This window comes from Arachis duranensis, chromosome 9 (genome assembly GCF_000817695.3).
Source record: "Arachis duranensis cultivar V14167 chromosome 9, aradu.V14167.gnm2.J7QH, whole genome shotgun sequence".
Classification (NCBI taxonomy): domain Eukaryota; kingdom Viridiplantae; phylum Streptophyta; class Magnoliopsida; order Fabales; family Fabaceae; genus Arachis; species Arachis duranensis.
Window position 1 is genome coordinate 3583619 of NC_029780.3, and position 6190 is coordinate 3589808.

Here is a 6190-nt window from a genome sequence, read left to right on the forward strand (position 1 = left end):
GTCTATTTCATATTTTGATTTATGTTCAAAGTTATAGTTCTACCACAAGATCAAATACATAGTTAATTGTTCTTTAAATTGGAAAAATTTATATTGCTATGAAGAATTAAATCAATTAGATAATACAATCAATCGATTGAATTGTGAGGTTTTATATTGTTTTGAAGTTTTCAATCAAATGAGTAACATAAACAATTGATTGAATTAGAAAAAATTCACATTTTAAGTATCATTCAATCAATTATGTAGAAGTTACAATTGATTATTTTGTGGAAACTATAATTTTAATCGATTAAATTATGGAAACTTGAAATTCAATCGATTGTACTATGAATCCAATTGATTGATTTTTTAAGAAACACGATTTCACAACCCTATACGGATGTAGCGGATCAAAGATAAAATTTTAATTGATTAAGATTGCCAAAAAGATTATTACGATTAACGAAAGATCTAATTCGTTATTGTTTTTGTTTTCGATTATTAATAAATATGATAAATGAATGATAAAATAATAATTTATAAAATAAAAATAGATTTTATAATTAAATAATATATAAAGAATTAATTTGTAATTAAACTTAGATAAGGATTATTTATTAATTATTAAAAAACTTAAAAATATGTTTTGTTATGAGATCATTTAATAGTTCAAACGTTCTGGTACCATCGAATCTGATGCCTTTTGAGTGTTTATAGAGTTTTGGATATTTGGGTTGTTAGATTTAAGTTTTAGTCTTTGCGCGATTATGAATGTGTAAATATCTTGTGTATTTTGGATTTTTTTATATGATTAAAATATGGAATGAAGACAAAAAAAAAGTTAGAATAATACTTATCGTAAAAAAGACAGTAGAATTTCGTTTTAAGTGGTTTGACATATAAAAGAAAAAACAATAAAACACCTAGTTAGAGGGTGAATAAAATGAAAGGTGAATATGTAACAAATAATACATAAAGATGTAAAAAGATCATATATAAAGTGGTAAAAAAGATCTATGTGTTAATAGTTTTATTGTATATAAACATGATAAATAATAAGACACAATAATATCGTTTGATCTATATAGCCGACTCCACCTAATGAAATAAGACTTTATTGTTGTTATTGTTGGAATAAATTAATTTCATAACCCAGATCATCCATATTGAATCACAAAAAATATAACATAATGTGGAAGCGTACCTTTACTCATAAGTGTCAGAAATTGATGGAAGAATTTGGATCTTGTGGTTCTTTCGATCTTCCTCAACCAAAGACTTCTATATTCCTAGGCGGTTGAACTGCAACTCTTTTGATGGAGAAAGAGCAAAAAAGACGGCTTTGATATATTGGAGACCGAAACCCTGAAGGTCTATTTATATTTGAGCATGGTACCCATTAAACCTTAAAACCCAAATAAAATAGTATCTAAAACCCAAAAGATAATATATCTAAAATCAAAAAAATATAATTATCTAAGGTACAAAAGATAATATCCGGTTTTATTCTCATTTAATTCCAAATCAAAAGTAATAATGACTTATTCAATTTAGCATTTATAACAATAAATGAGATCACCATTATATAAGTTATTTAATTTGAAATAGCATAATTTGTGATTATAATTAATATATGTATTGTCCACAAACAAATTAGGAAATTAAAATAATTTCCTAACAATCTCCCCTTTGGTGCGAATCTCTTCTTTGTTTGCTTGAATCTTTCTCTTTTGCATGTTGCCGTCGTTTCTGCCTGTGCTTTTGCTGATGATTTTTTACTTGATTTCAAAAAGTTTGCGCCTTTGCTATTTTTCTTCTTGGTCCTTTTGGTGTTCTGATAAACTGTAGCAGTATTGTTTTTCACTGTAGGAGCGATACTTTTTCTGATAAACTGTAGAAGGATGGTTTTTTTGCGTTTTTTGCTTCTTTTGTTTCTTTCGGGATTTTATTTTCTTTTTGATGAGTGCCGGGATGTAGGCTGTAGAAATAACTTGAAAACCTTGCCTGTTTACTGCCTCCAAGGGATGCCCCCAGACTTTCTTATCTTGAGTCTTGGGGTTTTCCCTTTCTGTTTGTCGAGATGTTTTGCGCAATATTCCTTTTATGGGCTGGTTAGTTCGAACCTTAATGGTGTGAGCCTGGAAGTACGGGCGGAGTCATCGAGATGTTAGAATGAGGGTATAGGCAAATTTTTCTATTTTCTGGTAGTTCAGCTCGGATCCCTGTAGTGCTTTGCTAATGAAGTAGACGGGTTGTTGCCCATGTTCGTCTTCTCTGATTAGTGCTGAGGCTATTGCCCGGCTCCCTACTGCGAGGTATAATATGAGCGGTTCTCCTTCTCGTGGTCGAGATAGGATAGGTGGCCGTCCTAAGAACTCCTTGAAGTCTTGGAAGGCTTGCTCATATTCTGTCGTCCATTCAAACTGTTTTCCCTTTCTTAAAGTAGCATAGAAGGGGACGGATCTTATCGCAGCTCCTGCTAAGAATCGGGATAGGGCGGCCAACCTCCCATTGAGTTGTTGTACTTCTTTGACACAGGTTGGGCTCTTCATGTTGAGTATGGCTTGACATCTGTCTGGGTTTGCTTTAATTCCCCTTTGTGTGAGCATGAAGCCTAAGAATTTGCCTGCTTCTACTGCGAAGGTGCATTTTGCGGGATTGAGCCGCATGTTGTGCTACCTTATAGTGTAAAACACTTGAGTCAAGTCGGATAATAACATATCTTCGCTTTGTGTCTTTATCAACATGTCGTCCACATAAACTTCCATGATTTTTCCAATGTGATATGAGAAGACTTTATTCATTAGCCTTTGGTAAGTAGCTCCTGCGTTCTTGAGACCGAAAGGCATTATGAAAATGATGAGCCTGCTTTTCCCTTGGAATGGCAAAAGGATGTGAGGGTGTCCCGTTATACGTGGGAAATGTTGGATGAGGTTGAGTGAGCCTTTGTGACTGTCTTGGAAGAACACTGGGGGCAACCTCCCCATCTTGACACAAAGAAATTTCTAACCAATCCCTCTCTTCTTCAAACTGAGCTGGGTATTTTGTGTTTCCTTTCTTATCTGTTTATATTGCTTGTAGCTGTCTTTCTGACTTGTCCGACTTGTAGCGTAACTTTCTGTTTTATTTGCAGAGGCAATGAAGAATAACGAATCTATGAAAGCTTTTAAGAGCGCGCAGAAGGCGACTGCTGCCAGAAATATTGCTGCCAAGGCGGCTGGGGAGGGGTCCTCCCAAGTGCGCGAGAAGCCATCAGTGCCGAGTTCTCCCGGGGTGAAGAAGGTGATCCCAACACCTCGGGTCCGCTTGGTGGATCCTGATCCTACTTCTGCCGCTCCATCTGCTGCCCCTCCAAGTAAGAAGCAAAAGATGGCTGAGCCCTTTGACCTCAATGCCCCTGATTTCAATGCCATTGAGTTTGTAGATTAGCAAATCGGTCCCTATGGTACCCTCTCAATGGACGATGTGTCCATCCTTCATCATTTGGAATTTATGGCCCGAAATCACGTACAGATGGCGTTTATGGCGGCTGCTATATACCTGACTGCTCAAAATCTTCCTCTCCATGCTACCAAGGCATTTATGGAGGAGGCAAAGCAGGAGTTTGACCGGATGAAGGGGCTGAAGGAGGAGCTTGAATTAAAGGTGACCAAGTTGGAGAGGATCTAGAGAATGAGAAGGCGAGTTCCCTTTCACTTGCGGCTTCTTTGAGGTTGGCCGAGGGCACAGCCTTGATGCATAAGGAGAGTTACGTTAACTTATCGGAAGGTGATGCGCCTGAGGGAGGAGTTGAATAATGCCCGGGAAGATTATTCTGAGCTCCAGGGTCATCTCGTTGGCAGCGTGACTGCTGCTTACGAGAACTTGAAGGAGCAAGTTCGGGTCATTGCTCCCGAGGTCGATCTCACCCCTTTCAGCCTGGACAATGTTGTCAGGGATGGCAGGATTGTCCCTGATGACGATGGTGATGATGATGCTGATCCTCCTCCTGTGTCCTTTGCCAAAGTGTCGACCTCTTCTGTTCCTCCGGTTGCACCTGATTCAGATTGCCAGGTTCTGAACTGGGAGGATGGAACTATAGATACCGTGCCTATTCAGACTCGTCCTCCTTCTCCTTGTCCTGATGATGCCAAGAAGGCTCCTGATGATTGCTGATCTCTTTCTAGATATCTATGTAGTTGGCCCGGCTTGTGGGCTTTTTAAAACTTTATTTGTTTTGCTGACGATTTCTAGTTGCTTGTTTTAGCAACTTTATTTTGAAAAACAAAAAGTAGCTCGCTATTTTTAGCAGGTGTTGATGGCCGCTGTTCCGGGGCCTTATAACTTTTGTGGAGTAATAGAGGTAGTTTTTTGACTTGGCATCTTTTCAGTTTTCTGACCTCCTCGGATTACTTTGTTTTATTGTTTGTAGCTTGGATCCTTTGAGGTTGTGACTTATGGGTCCAACTTGTTTTTTGGTGGTTCTTTTGCGCTGGTCCCCCTTTAAGTTATTTCTGTAATCCTTTTTCTTGGACCTTTGTCAGGTCTCTTTCAGGGATTACTTTGATAACTTTTGAGTGGTAGGAGTCCGACTTGGCGATGTCGGTCTCCTTTAAGTTATTTTTTGTAGTCCTCTTTCTTGGATCTTTGTCAGATCTCTTTCAGGGACTACTTGTATAACTTTTTAGTAGTAGGAGTCCGACTTGGTTATGTAGGTCTCCTTTAAGTTATTTTTTGTAGTCCTCTTTCTTGGATCTTTGTCAGATCTCTTTCAGGGACTACTTGTATAACTTTTTAGTGATAGGAGTCCAACTTGGTTATGTCGGTCTCCTTTAAGTTATTTTTTGTAGTCCTCTTTCTTGGATCTTTGTCAGATCTCTTTCAGGGACTACTTGTATAACATTTTATTTTGGGCTGGCTTTGTTATGTCAGGCCCTTCTAAGTTAAAGTAATCCTCTTTAATAGGGTTGGCCAGACCTCTTTCCAGGGTTTACTTATAACTTGGGTTGACTTGGTCCGACTTGTGAGCGTCGGCCAGCCTTTAAGTTATTATTTTAGCTATCCGTAAGACCTCGTCAGGTTCTTTTTTGGATTGCTTTCGATAACTTCTTACATTATTCTATGTTCACCTTTGCCGATTTGTAGAAAGTGGCTGGCATATTTAGATCGTCCTTTGGGTGAATCGCATTTTCACCTTTATCGGATGATTTATCTTTATCGTGGTCGGGTGCAATGAAATTGTTTTTCACTTTCTGTCGACCTATCGCTTTATAACCAGACGGTGAATACTTCAGATTAATGCGTCTTGGATTTTTTGTAGAATATCTAAATAAACTTTATTCAAAGAAAAAACGCAAATATATATATGTGGGAATTTTCTTATCCCTTTAAGTCGGGCATGACCTGGATCTCAACATGGTGCCTCATTAAAAAACCTTTTCAGGAAAAAGAGCACATCCACTAATGAGATCCGTTGCCTTTTCTAGCTGTAGTACCTTCTTAGGTTGCAGGCGTGCCATGATCTGGGAAGCTCTCGTCCATCGAGTTCGGACAGTCGGTAGTAGCCCTTCCCAAGAACTTCTATGACTTGGTAGGGTCCCTTCCAGTTTGTTTTTTCCAAGCACTTCTGTGACTCGGTAGGGTCCCTTCCAGTTTGCTGCCAGCTTTCCTTCTCCGGGCCGAGTTGTTCCAATGTCGTTTCGGATTAAGATGAGATCGTTCTCAGCGAAACTTCTTGGCACTACCCTTTGATTATATCTAGAAGCCATTCGACGTTTTAGAGCTTCTTCTCTAATCCGAGCTCTTTCCTGGATTTCAGGTAATAGGTCGAGTTCTTCCCTCTGAAGTTGGGAGTTTGCTCCCTCATTATAATGGACTACTCTATGTGATCCTTCTTCAATTTTTGTGGTGGAATGTGGCGTCGTTCGATATGCCCATAGAACCTGTGGAAGCTCCTCTGCCCAGGCTCCTTTTGCATCTTGCAGTCTTCGTTTTAACCCTGCCAATATGACTTTGTTGGCAGCTTCGGCCTGTCCATTGGCTTGTGGATGTTCGACAGAGGTGTACTGGTGCTTTATATTCAAGTCGGCTACTAGTTTTCTGAAGCCTGCATCTGTGAATTGAGCGCCATTGTCTGTGGTTATTGAATATGGAACCCCAAACCTTGTGACAATGTTTCTATATAAGAATTTTCGGCTTCTCTGAGCGGTGGCATTGGCTAGGGGCTCTG